The sequence below is a fragment of the Bombina bombina genome, chromosome 2 (assembly GCF_027579735.1).
Source record: "Bombina bombina isolate aBomBom1 chromosome 2, aBomBom1.pri, whole genome shotgun sequence".
NCBI lineage: Eukaryota > Metazoa > Chordata > Amphibia > Anura > Bombinatoridae > Bombina > Bombina bombina.
Window position 1 is genome coordinate 1,228,907,007 of NC_069500.1, and position 15,253 is coordinate 1,228,922,259.

The 15,253-nt window shown below is 38.7% G+C and overlaps 1 protein-coding gene across 1 annotated transcript in view; it reads right to left on the reverse strand.

The window, feature by feature from the left end:
- NIPAL1 (NIPA like domain containing 1) overlaps nt 1-15,253 on the reverse strand; it is a 109,178-nt gene that overhangs the window by 1,138 nt on the left and 92,787 nt on the right. The window lies entirely within an intron of this gene.

Sequence of the window (15,253 nt, forward strand, 5' to 3'; positions counted from 1 at the left end):
GAGCGGAACAGCCTATGCCGCAAGATTCGTAACGCATTTTAAAGTCAGTAGTTATGAGTTTTACACTACAAAGCCGTAGCATAAAACTCATAACTAAAGTGCTAAAAAGTACACTAACACCCATAAACTACCTATTAACCCCTAAACCGAGGTCCTCCCGCATCGCAAAAACTAAAATAAAATTATTAACCCCCTAATCTGCCGCTCCGGAAATCGCCGCCACTAGAACATATTAACCCCTAAACCGCCACACTCCCGCCTCGCAAACACTAGTTAAATATTATTAACCCCTAATCTGCCACCCCTAACATCGCCGCCACCTACCTACATTTATTAACCCCTAATCTGCCACCCCCAACATCACCGCCATTATACTAAATTTATTAACCCCTAAATCTAAGTCTAACCCTAACACCCCCTAACTTAAATATAATTAAAATAAATTTAAAGAAAACCTATTATTAATAACTAAATAATTCCTATTTAAAACTAAATACTTACCTATAAAATAAACCCTAAGCTAGCTACAATATAACTAATAGTTACATTGTATCTATCTTAGGGTTTATTTTTATTTTACAGGCTAGTTTGTATTTATTTTAACTAGGTAGAATAGTTACTAAATAGTTATTAACTATTTACTAACTACCTAGCTAAAATAAATACAAATTTACCTGTAAAATAAAACCTAACCTGTCTTACACTAACACCTAACACTACACTACAATTAAATAAATTCCCTAAATTAAACACAATTAAATACATTTAATACAATTACCTAAATTATATAAAAAAACAAAATTACAGAAAATAAAAAACAAATTACAAGATATTTAAACTAATTACACCTAATCTAATAGCCCTATCAAAATAAAAAAGCCCCCCCAAAATAAGAAAAAACCCTAGCCTAAACTAAACTACCAATAGCCCTTAAAAGGGCCTTTTGCGGGGTATTGCCCCAAAGAAATCAGCACTTTTACCTGAACAAAAAATACAACCCCCCAACAGTAAAACCCACCACCCACACAACCAACCCCCCAAATTAAACCCTAACTAAAAAAAACATAAGCTCCCCATTGCCCTGAAAATGGCATTTGGATGGGCATTGCCCTTAAAAGGGCATTTAGCTTTATTGTGGCCCAAAGCCCTAACCTAAAAATAAAACCCACCCAATACAACCTTAAAAAATCCTAACACTAACCCCTGAAGATCCACTTACAGTTTTGAAGATCCGACATCCATCCTCAACGAAGCCGGGAGAAGTCCTCAATGAAGCTGGGAGAAGTCTTCATCCAAGCCAGGAGAAGTGGTCCTCCAGACGGGCAGAAGTCTTCATCCAGGCGGCATCTTCTATCTTCATCCAGCCGGCGCGGAGCGGCTCCATCTTCAAGACATCCGGCGCAGAGCATCCTCTTCTAACGACGACTACCCGACGAATGAAGGTACCTTTAAGTGATATCATCCAAGATGGTGTCCCTTAGAATTCGATTGGCTAATAGAATTCTATCAGCCAAGCGGAATTAAGGTTGAAAAAAATCCTATTGGCTGATCCAATCAGCCAATAGGATTGAGCTCACATTCTATTGTCTGTTCCAATCAGACAATAGAATGCGAGCTCAATCCAATTGGCTGATTGGATCAGCCAATAGGATTGAAGTTCAATCCTATTGGCTGATTGCATCAGCCAAAATGATTTTTTCAACCTTAATTCTGATTGGCTGATAGAATTCTATCAGCCAATCAGAATCTAAGGGACGCCATCATGGATGACATCACTTAAAGGTACCTTCATTCGTCGGTAGTCGTCGTTGGAAGAGAATGCTCCGCGCTGGATGTCTTGAAGATAGAGCCGCTCCGCGCCGGATGGATGAAGATAGAAGATGCCGTCTGTATGAAGACTTCTGCCCGTCTGGAGGACCACTTCTCCTGGCTTGGATGAAGACTTCTCCCGGCTTTGTTGAGGACTTCTTGCCGCTTCGATGAGGACTTCTCCCGGCTTCATTGAGGATGGATGTCGGATCTTCAAAACTGTAAGTGGATCTTCAGTGGGTTGTTAGGTTTTTTTTAAGGGTTTATTGGGTGGGTTCTATTTTTAGGTTAGGGCTTTAGGCTGCAATAGAGCTAAATGCCCTTTTAAGGGCAATGCTCATCCAAATGTTACTCTTGGGGGGGTTGTTTGCATTTTTTTTTCAGGTAAAAGAGCTGATTTCTTTGGGCAATGCCCCGCAAAAGGCCCTTTTAAGGGCTATTAGTAGTTTAGTTTAGGCTAGGGTTTTTTATTTTGGGTGGGCTTTTTTTATTTTGATAGGGCTATTAGATTAGGTGTAATTAGTTTAAAGATCTTGTAATTTGCTTTTTATTTTCTAAATTGTATTTAATTTAGTTAATTGTATTTAATTTAGGTAATTTATTTAATTGTAGTGTAAGATTAGGTGTTAGTGTAACTTAGGTTAGGTTTTATTTTACAGGTCAATTTGTATTTATTTTAGATAGGTAGTTAGTAAATAGTTAATAACTATTTACTAACTATTCTACCTAGTTAAAATAAATACAAACTTGCCTGCAAAATAAAAATAAACCCTAAGCTAGCTACAATGTAACTATTAGTTATATTGTAGCTAGCTAAGGGTTTATTTTATAGGTAAGTATTTAGTTTTAAATAGGAATTATTTAGTTATTAGTAATAGGTTTTCTTTAAATTATTAAATAGGAATAATTTAGGAAATGATAGTAGGTTTTATTTATATTTATTTTAATTATATTTAAGTTAGGGGGTGTTAGGGTGAGACAGGTTTAGGGGTTAATAAATTTAGTATAGTGGCGGCGATGTTAGGGGCGGCAGATTAGGGGTTAATAATATCTAACTAGTGTTTGCGATGCAGGAGTACGGCAGTTTAGGGGTTAATATGTTTATTATAGTGGTGGCGACGTTGGGGCAGCAGATTAGGGGTTAATAACATTATGTAGGTGTCAGCGATGTTGTGGGCAGCAGATTAGGGGTTAATAAATATAATATAGGTGTCGGCGATGTTGGTGGCAGCAGATTAGGGGTTCATAAGTATAATGTAGGTGTCGATGTCGGGGGCGGCAGATTAGGGGTTAATAAGTGTAAGGTTAGGGGTGTTTAGACTCAGGGTTCATGTTAGGGTGTTAGGTGTAAACATAAAATGTGTTTCCCCATAGGAATCAATGGGGCTGCGTTACGGAGATTTACGCTGCTTTTTGGCAGGTGTTAGGCTTTCTCTCAGCCGGCTCTCCCCATTGATGCCTATGGGGAAATTGTGCATGAACACGTACAACCAGCTCACCGCTGACTTAAGCAGCGCTGGTATTGGAGTGCGTTATGGAGAAAAATTTTGCTCTACGCTCACTTCTTGCCTTTTAATGCCGGGTTTGTAAAAACCTGTAATATCAGCGCTGTAGGTAAGTGAGCGGTGACAATAACGTGCAAGTTAGCACCGCACCCCTCATACTGCAAAACTCGTAATCTGGCCGTAATATTGACGCTGCAGCTTTATGTGCCAATAAAACCACATGTGTAATATTGTAATGTAAAATGTCTAATCAGGTTTCACAATATGACTAACTGATATGGAATGACTTTTTAAGAATAATAGACAGAAACATTTTAGCAACAGCAAGCTATAGTTTTTTTCTTTTTAAAATGATACTATTGCCTAAACTAGCTATTAGATTTGTAGATTACAGAATGTGCTTTTTTGGCCTCACTAGGGAGCGTAAGAGAAGCACAATTTTTACCTAAAACTATAGGCGTTTAAACATTACTAGCTGTATCTGCATCATGCCACCCTTATTTTTTTATTTTTTTTTATAAATAATCTTTTATTGAGGTTCATGATAATTAAACATCAACAGATAGCATAGGAAATATAATACATGAACAAGAAATGTTGTCTCCAATTAGTGAATGCACAATAAACCATTACTTCCCATATATCAACAATTGTATAATGCTTAGCTAACAATAACTTGAGAATCTCGTTTTAAAGTTTTCAGGATAGCAATAAACAGTGGTCAGTTCGAGAGTTACTCATGAACCAGTTGATCTAGGAAACAATATCATTCTTAAAATTATTACCACATAAATTATACATTATCAGAACATAACAGCGGGTAAACACCGATTTAAAACAAATAGATACCAATACCCCTGTCAGTTAAATTCTAGTATGGGTGTAGCCCAGCAGAGGCCCACGTTAGTGTATGGGGGGAGGGAGCGGACATCTTATGTAATATAAGGCATGTATCATGGAATAGAGATCAACAGCTGTACAATTTGTAGAAGTACCCCGGAGTTGGTGAAAACTGCTTAAGTAGGAGACTTCTATATTTTAAAGTACATATACAGGGGCCTTAAGGGATATACTAAAGTATTTGCCAACAGGTCACAAGTAGTCAATGAGTAATTCTAAGCCTGGTAGATGCATCTGATTGCGAATAGAATTAATCAGGGCTATATTTCTCACTGTGAAAGGCCACACATTTAGGGCGTTTGGTACAATTCAATTACCCTATAGATAGGCGGTGATAACTAAAGGTTGTTTCTGCTAGATTCTATAAATCCCTATTCCCCCCCGCCGGCTGGGGGAGAAAGAGGAAACACACCGTCATACGTAGAGAGGGAGGAAACAATAGGGTGTAAAGCTATAACAATACCCTAAAAATCTCCCCCTAACTGCAAGAGAAGATATGTACATTAGTTTGTTAACAAGTTTATGGTGCTTAATATGATATAAGAGGCCCTTTTAAACCAAAGCATTGCATAGGAAATAATAAAAATGGCATACAATGGTACAACATATATTGTGAGTATGGGAAAAACTTTCCCACACCTGGCTTAGCCTATCTCAGGTCCCCTTACAATAATAGGATCTTGTATAGAGCATATGGAATCTTGCGTAACAGATATCATAGTTTCACTAAGGTTAGTTGCTACGCTTGTTTCTGTGGGCAATTTCAATACCTACATACCCCTATGACATAAGGCTATAGGTTAAGTGCCGTAACATGAAGAACATATAAACATAATTTAGAGTGGGACAGATCTTCATTTCCAGGGTATCAACCTGTCTGATATGCTCTACATTAAATGCAAGTAATGTGGACTGTGAAATATTCCTACCTTCTGTTTGCTGGCACTCCGCATTAGGAGTAGAAAACGGAACCTCTAGCAAGTATCTTAATCATAAGTATGTATTCCCATGTGTCTATGCTGCCATCTAGTGGGCCAGGGAGGATATGATCAGAATGTGGGCTTATATTACATTTGTGCCGAGTCAGCAGTTATAATAGTGAAGAGCTACCTAGATGGAGTTAAACAAGTAATTGAATCATATCAGATGATACAGGAGTCTAAAGATAAATAGTGGGATATGAATGTAGAGAGCAATCAGAATCCTGCTGTAAAATAAGGCAATTGTTTTGTTATTGTATGAACTAAACAATATTGTTAGGTCTCTAAATTACCAGCCCAGAAATATAAGATTAAATGCACTTTCTTAGAACAGATGTCTACATCTCAGGGAAATAGGGCTCTGTTGTGAGGTACACATTAAAGCACCAGGATTATAGATCTACAGTCTTACCTTATTACCAAAAAGACTAATAAGCCACTTAAATAAAAAAAAACTATCAGCCTCTAAAGTACAGTAGGGGATCAAATAGATCCGCGAGGAACCGTTATATATAATTTAGTTTGCCCTCTTATGCAATTCTAAGACAAATCAGCTTGGGCAGTCATATAGAAAGAAAAATATATACTATGCTCAGCAAAACGTCCAGTGTAAGGAAAATTAAAAAGTTCTCTCCCGGTGAACCATATTACCGCAATCCATATAGCACACTGGGAACACATAGGCCTAGATTTAGAGTTCGGCTCCTAACGCTGGTGTTGGCCGCCCGCTGGTATTTGGAGTCAGTGATTAAAGGGTCTAACGCTCACTTTTCAGCCGCGACTTTTCCATACCGCAGATCCCCCTACGCCATTTGCGTAGCCTATCTTTTCAATGGGATCTTTCTAACGCTGGTATTTAGAGTCGTTTCTGCAGTGAGCGTTAGAGCTCTAACGACAAGATTCCAGCCGCCTGAAAATAGCAGGAGTTAAGAGCTTTCTGGCTAACGCCGGTTTATAAAGCTCTTAACTACTGTACCCTAAAGTACACTAACACCCATAAACTACCTATGTACCCCTAAACCGAGCTCCCCCCACACCGCCGCCACTCGATTAAAATTTTTAACCCCTAATCTGCCGACCGCCACCTACGTTATACTTATGTACCCCTAATCTGCTGCCCCTAACCCCGCCGACCCCTGTATTATATTTATTCACCCCTAACCTGCCCCCCACAACGTCGCCGCCAGCTACTTACAATAATTAACCCCTAATCTTCCGACCGCAAATCGCCGCCACCTACGTTATCCCTATGTACCCCTAATCTGCTGCCCCTAACCCCGCCGACCCCTATATTATATTTATTAACCCCTAATCTGCCCCCCTCAACGTCGCCGACACCTGCCTACACTTATTAACCCCTAATCTGCCGAGCGGACCTGAGCGCTACTATAATAAAGTTATTAACCCCTAATCCGCCTCACTAACCCGATCATAAATAGTATTAACCCCTAATCTGCCCTCCCTAACATCGCCGACACCTACCTTCAATTATTAACCCCTAAACTTCCGATCGGAGCTCACCGCTATTCTAATAAATGGATTAACCCCTAAAGCTAAGTCTAACCCTAACACTAACACCCCCCTAAGTTAAATATAATTTTTATCTAACGAAATTAATTAACTCTTATTAAATAAATTATTCCTATTTAAAGCTAAATACTTACCTGTAAAATAAATCCTAATATAGCTACAATATAAATTATAATTATATTATAGCTATTTTAGGATTAATATTTATTTTACAGGCAACTTTGTAATTATTTTAACCAGGTACAATAGCTATTAAATAGTTAAGAACTATTTAATAGTTACCTAGTTAAAATAATAACAAATTTACCTGTAAAATAAATCCTAACCTAAGTTATAATTAAACCTAACACTACCCTATCAATAAAATAATTAAATAAACTACCTACAATTACCTACAATTAACCTAACACTACACTATCAATAAATAAATTAAACACAATTGCTACAAATACATACAATTAAATAAACTAGCTAAAGTACAAAAAAAAAAAAGAACTAAGTTACAGAAAATAAAAAAATATTTACAAACATAAGAAAAATATTACAACAATTTTAAACTAATTACACCTACTCTAAGCCCCCTAATAAAATAACAAAGCCCCCCAAAATAAAAAATTCCCTACCCTATTCTAAATTAAAAAAGTTACAAGCTCTTTTACCTTACCAGCCCTGAACAGGGCCCTTTGCGGGGCATGCCCCAAGAATTTCAGCTCTTTTGCCTGTAAAAGAATAAATACAATACCCCCCCCCAACATTACAACCCACCACCCACATACCCCTAATCTAACCCAAACCCCCCTTAAATAAACCTAACACTAAGCCCCTGAAGATCTTCCTACCTTGTCTTCACCATACCAGGTATCACCGATCCGTCCTGGCTCCAAGATCTTCATCCAACCCAAGCGGGGGTTGGCGATCCATAATCCGGTCCAGAAGAGGCTCCAAAGTCTTCCTCCTATCCGGCAAGAAGAGGACATCCGGACCGGCAAACATCTTCTCCAAGCGGCATCTTCGATCTTCTTCCATCCGGTGCGGAGCGGGTCCATCTTGAAGCAGGCGACGCGGATCCATCCTCTTCTTCCGATGTCTCCCGACTAATGACGGTTCCTTTAAGGGACGTCATCCAAGATGGCGTCCCTCGAATTCCGATTGGCTGATAGGATTCTATCAGCCAATCGGAATTAAGGTAGGAATTTTCTGATTGGCTGATGGAATCAGCCAATCAGAATCAAGTTCAATCCGATTGGCTGATCCAATCAGCCAATCAGATTGAGCTCGCATTCTATTGGCTGTTCCGATCAGCCAATAGAATGCGAGCTCAATCTGATTGGCTGATGGGATCGGCCAATCGGATTGAACTTGATTCTGATTGGCTGATTCCATCAGCCAATCAGAAAATTCCTACCTTAATTCCGATTGGCTGATAGAATCCTATCAGCCAATCGGAATTCGAGGGACGCCATCTTGGATGACGTCCCTTAAAGGAACCGTCATTAGTCGGGAGACATCGGAAGAAGAGGATGGATCCGCGTCGCCTGCTTCAAGATGGACCCGCTCCGCACCGGATGGAAGAAGATCGAAGATGCCGCTTGGAGAAGATGTTTGCCGGTCCGGATGTCCTCTTCTTGCCGGATAGGAGGAAGACTTTGGAGCCTCTTCTGGACCGGATTATGGATCGCCAACCCCCGCTTGGGTTGGATGAAGATCTTGGAGCCAGGACGGATCGGTGATACCTGGTATGGTGAAGACAAGGTAGGAAGATCTTCAGGGGCTTAGTGTTAGGTTTATTTAAGGGGGGTTTGGGTTAGATTAGGGGTATGTGGGTGGTGGGTTGTAATGTTGGGGGGGGGGGGTATTGTATTTATTCTTTTACAGGCAAAAGAGCTGAAATTCTTGGGGCATGCCCCGCAAAGGGCCCTGTTCAGGGCTGGTAAGGTAAAAGAGCTTGTAACTTTTTTAATTTAGAATAGGGTAGGGAATTTTTTATTTTGGGGGGCTTTGTTATTTTATTAGGGGGCTTAGAGTAGGTGTAATTAGTTTAAAATTGTTGTAATATTTTTCTTATGTTTGTAAATATTTTTTTATTTTCTGTAACTTAGTTCTTTTTTTTTTTTGTACTTTAGCTAGTTTATTTAATTGTATTTATTTGTAGCAATTGTGTTTAATTTATTTATTGATAGTGTAGTGTTAGGTTAATTGTAGGTAATTGTAGGTAGTTTATTTAATTATTTTATTGATAGGGTAGTGTTAGGTTTAATTATAACTTAGGTTAGGATTTATTTTACAGGTAAATTTGTTATTATTTTAACTAGGTAACTATTAAATAGTTAATAACTATTTAATAGCTATTGTACCTGGTTAAAATAATTACAAAGTTGCCTGTAAAATAAATATTAATCCTAAAATAGCTATAATATAATTATAATTTATATTGTAGCTATATTAGGATTTATTTTACAGGTAAGTATTTAGCTTTAAATAGGAATAAGTTATTTAATAAGAGTTAATTAATTTCGTTAGATGTAAATTATATTTAACTTAGGGGGGTGTTAGTGTTAGGGTTAGACTTAGCTTTAGGGGTTAATACATTTATTAGAATAGCGGTGAGCTCCGATCGGAAGTTTAGGGGTTAATAATTGAAGGTAGGTGTCGGCGATGTTAGGGAGGGCAGATTAGGGGTTAATACTATTTATGATAGGGTTAGTGAGGCGGATTAGGGGTTAATAACTTTATTATAGTAGCGCTCAGGTCCGCTCGGCAGATTAGGGGTTAATAAGTGTAGGCAGGTGTCGGCGACGTTGTGGGGGGCAGATTAGGGGTTAATAAATATAACATAGGGGTCGGCGATGTTAGGGCAGCAGATTAGGGGTACATAGGGATAACGTAGGTGGCGGCGTTTTACGGAGCGGCAGATTAGGGGTTAAAAAAAATATGCAGGGGTCAGCGATAGCGGGGGCGGCAGATTAGGGGTTAATAAGTGTAAGATTAGGGGTGTTTAGACTCGGGGTACATGTTAGGGTGTTAGGTGCAGACGTAGGAAGTGTTTCCCCATAGGAATCAATGGGGCTGCGTTAGGAGCTGAACGCTGCTTTTTTGCAGGTGTTAGGTTTTTTTTCAGCTCAAACAGTCCCATTGTTTCCTATGGGAGAATCGTGCACGAGCACGTTTTTGAGGCCGGCCGCGTCCGTAAGCAACTCTGGTATCGAGAGTTGCTTTTGCGGTAAAAATGCTCTACGCTCCTTTTTTGGAGCCTAACGCAGCATTTGTTTTAACTCTCGATACCAGAGTTAAATTTATGGTGCGGCCAGAAAAAAGCCCGCGGAGCGTTAACAGCCCTTTTACCGCCGAACTCCAAATCTAGGCCATAGTTTTTCATAGGAATAAGCTCAACTTCAATAACTAGGTCCACTTTTGAATTTAGTGTCTCTGAAGGTAAAATGAAATCGGCGGCTCAATTTGTGTGCCCCGTTTTTCCACCAGGGTATGAAAATAGAGTCAGCTATATGGAAAACAGTTAGCCTATTACTCTTCTGCTTACTAATATAATTTTCCTCATCGATGTTTTAGGGACATTAGTCTTAGAAGAGTAAGTGATGTTGTTGATCTGTCCTCCATGTCCCAGGGAGAGACTTCCACTAACCCACGCCAGTTTTAGTGAGGCTATGTCGATGCAATGGCTCCCTCAGCCGATCTCTGATAATAGAGATCACCAAGGTTAGCGGATCTAGTAGATGAAACAGTAGCGCTTACCGCATGGCAAGGTTGAGAGGCCATAATCTTGCATATCTCTACAATATAGAGCTTTTTCTCGCTTGAGATACTTAGGCGGGCATAAATGAGATATTGGGCATAAATCTAGACTTATAATATTAGATTATTTTCCATTTTTTTAGGATATAAGCCAGGAGCTCTGCTCATACATGTCTGCCCTCAATGGGAGTTGGCTCCGCCCCCTCATGCCACCCTTATTTTAACACTTCAACCGCAATAACATTTATTTTATTAATTGTGAGCAAACACTAAGTATCTTTAAAATGGATCTTAAAGTCAATGGATTTTAATTATGCTTAGTATATGTCAGCAATTAAGCACATACACACACACAGACACACACACATTATATATATATATATATATATATATATATATATATATATATACACACACACACACACATGTACATATACATACACACACATACACAAAACATGGAAGGGGACTGCACTCTCAGACTGGACTGGGTACACATCCAATGACCCTGCAACATTCACAGCACTGGGTGCTCAATTGCACTCTCAGGCAGCTGCACTGTCCCCAGAGTCGCAGGCAGTAAACCCCAGACAAGTCTGGGTGCAAGGCACATAGGGAAAATTACAAAATAAATTAATACAGCTCACAGAGGAGTCCAGCACTTACTTGCAAGCTCTCAGCTAAGATTAAGCCTGTGCATGTTGCAGGGTCATAGGATTTGTACCCAGTTCGGTCTTAGGGGCATATGTATCAATGTGCGAGCGGACATGATATGAAGTAGCGTATCATGTCCGCTGCACAATGCTACACATCGATAAATGCCAACAGCATACGCTGTCGGAATTCATCATTGCACGTCCCTGCAGATTCGCCGCCAATCTAGCCACTAGCAGGGGGTGTCAATCAACCGGATCGTATTCAAATCGGGTTGATTTCTGTCTGCTGCCTCAGAGCAGGCAGACAAGTTATGGATCAGCGGTCTTTAGACCTCTGCTTCATAACTTCTGTTTCCGACGATCTTGAAGGCTCACCAGAAACAAGGGGCATCTAGCTCCATACGGAGCTTTATAAATATGCCCATCTGAGTGCAGTCCCCTTCCGTGTTTTGTATATGTCTAGGCTAATTACATAAGTCTGTGCATCCTTGACTTGCTCCCAGTTTGATTGAGAGTTTGCATTGTTTGGCTGTATTAAGGACCCAGGTTTTGGGAGAGACCTTGACGTGGTACCTGAGCTTGTCCCATTTGGCCAGATGTGGTAACTAACTCTTCCATTTTTGCTTTTAATCTTGGCTGAGAGCTTGCAAGTGAGTGCTGGACAAAAAAAATCTAAATAATTAATGTATATCACAATGTTATTATACTTTACAGAATTACATCTGAGTTTAAAACAGATTTTTGGGGAAAACAATTTCAGTCAGTTTCCCTTTAGTCACTGGAATAGCCTAAAACTAAAGTAATAAATAACAGTAGAAATTCACAATTGCAAAGTTAAAATGTCTAATGTTCTGTGTTTAATGTTTACACTCAATAGTTAGAACAGCTGTACTGTAAAAAAGGGGATATTCTATTTTTTTCTCATAGAATTCAAAGATAATTAGGTCTTTGGGGAACTAAATAAAAATACATTTTATGGTGGAAACAGATTGACAACAGAATCGTGTAACAAACATCTGAGTTTCTTCCTGTGTGCTGAGCACATACCACCTCCTGCTCATGTTGGTAAACAGTGTTTCCCTGATACAAATTTATTTTGCCCCACATGCCATCTCGATAAATTTGAAACAACTAAAGACATACAATTGTACCTCAGGAAAATCCACCTCAAAAAACAATTTATGGAAAATAGTGATCTAACTTGTGAGATAGAAGGTGTAAATACCAACTGGACAAATGAAGAACAAGTAACTCTCCAAGCAATGCAAGATTTACTAGAAGATAATGAGATCCCTATTGACCCTGACTGGAGAGAAATTATTTCAAATAAATCCAAACATTTACTTAGATTTAACACCTCAAGACATATAGAAATCTTTAACGAAATGGTAACTAAAGAAATCTCAGAACTTCCCTTAAAAACAACACCACAAACAAATCTGACTAAGTCAGAAACAAAGGTATTACAAGAGATACAAAAATGGGACGATGTACTAATAAAAAAATTCGGACAAAGGTGGCAATGTGGTGATCTGGCCGAAGGACCTCTATCTACACGAAGTATATAAACAACTATGTAATAAAGACTGTTATTCCAAATTATTATTTGATCCTACCCAAAATTTCCAAGAGCAATATAACAAAATAATAACGCCACGAAAGATCAAATCATGACACCTAAAGAAAGTAAATTTTTAACAGTACTTGAACCCAAAATTGCCATGCTTTTTATGCCATACCCAAAATTCACAAAAACCCTACTATACCTCCAAGGCAGCCCATTGTCTCAGGTATTAATAACCTTACAAAGAAGGTGAGTCAATATGTTGACTATAGACTCACGGAATTTGTTACCCAGTTACTATCATTTGTAAGAGACACAATGGAAGTCTTGCACTATGTAGAAAATATTCAAATGAATGCAAACAACATTCTAGTTACGGAAGATGTTGAAGCACTGTACACTAGTATAGACCATCAACTAGGTATCAAACCTGTACAGAGCTTTTTGCAGTCTTCATCAGGTGAAGAAAAAGCTCACAATGATTTCATATTAGAACTGCTTAAATTTATCCTACACCATAATTATTTCGTATTCGACCAACAATTCTATCTACAGGTAAGAGGTACTGCGATGGGTACAGCATGTGCATCAACATATGCAAATCTCTTCCTATGTTGGTAGGAACAACAGACAGTATTTTCAGATGACAATGCATGCTTCATCAATCACATCCCTCTGTGGCTGAGATATATAGACGACGTGTTCTTTCTATGGGAAGGACCATCAGATACACTCACTGACCGAATTCCTGAATAAACTCAGTAATAACAACTTAATTATAAAACTCACATATGAATATAACATTCAAGAAGTGACATTCTTGGATTTAAAAATATCCAAAGGTATATCTGGGGTAATTCAAACAGATCTCTTCAGAAAGAAGACTACAACTGATAACATTCTTCATGCTACCAGCGGACACTCACCTAATACGATCAAAGCACTACCAACAGGAGAATTCTTAAGAATTAAGAGGAATTGCTCAGATGTAATATCATACAAACGTCAAGCAGATGAATTACAACTGAGATTGCAACAAAGAGGATACAGCAATCAGAGTATTAAAAAGCAAGACAAAGAGCCAACTTGACTAACAGACTGGATCTCTTACAAAAAAAAGAAGAAAACTAAAGACGAAACTACTCGATTGATCCTGACATACTCACCTCAATCTCAGGAAGTAATACATATCCTAAATAAACATCTACATATCCTCCAAGCTGATCCAAAGCTGAATAGCATCATAGGTGAAAGGATACAAATAGGCTATAGATGCACAAAAAACCTGAAGGATGTTCTTAGCCCCAGTCATTTTGTCAAAAGAAAGACCAAGGGGCCCATTTATCAAGCTCTGTATGGAGCTTGTGGGCCTGTGTTTCTGGTGAGTCTTCAGACTCCCCAGAAAAACCAGTTATGAAACAGCGGTCTAAAGACCGCTGCTCCATAACCCTGTCCGCCTGCTCTTATGAGGCGGACAGGAATCGCCACAATTCAACCCGATCGAATACGATCGGGTTGATTGACAACCCCCTGCTGGTGGCCGATTGTCTGCGAGTCTGCAGGGGGCGGCGTTGCACCAGCAGCTCTTGTGAGCTGCTGGTGGAATGCTGAATACAGAAAGCGTATTGCTCTCCGCATTCAACGATGTCTGTCGGACCTGATCCGCACTGTCGGATCAGGTCTGATAGACATTTGTGAAATCGGCATCCAAATGTGATCCTATAGCATTAGGAAATTTTAAATGCAGGAATTGCTCAATTTGTAAGCATTTACTCCCTGTAAAATCAATAACAGAAAGATTTGGAAAAGCGCACAGAATTCAGTCTCATATCAATTGTAACACCAAAAGTATCATCTATGCTGTTACCTGCAGCTGTGATATGTATTACATAGGGATAACCTCCAGAAAATTTCGTACTAGGAAGCTGGAGCACCTTAGTAATGTGAGAAACACTGAAAGAGATCTAAAAAAACTACAGAAACATCACAAGTGTGGCATCCCATTTCCTAACTTACCATAATGGGAAAACATCAGATTCCACTGTTTTGGTTTACAAAAAAATATCTTTGGGAATTAGAGGTGGAAATTTGGAAGAAATTCTACTAAAAAAGAAAGCCGCTGTATCTATCTCATGAATTTAGTCTCCCCACTAGGTCTGAATGAAAACAATATTTTTTTTTACATATCTTTAATAGTATCCAACAACACCATTACAATTATTATATCCATCATATGTTCTTTAACTCTCCTTCTTACTCACTACTCACTCCATTATGGTAGTGATTTTTACTCACCACCAATTATTTTCACTTAGTGTAGGATATAATACAAATACTATTCGGCACAATAATGCACACTGATCATTTTCACTCCTGGCAATATTACAGGACAGAAATTCTTCACAATTTTACACCATTTGGTATTTTATGATGGAATGAATTTCACTTACACTATGTTGTTCATTATAAAAATGTTCTGAACAACCATTCATTACAAGTAAGACACATACACGTGTTTTATAGGATAGAGGATAGGGTCTTAGAAAATTATTATCACTT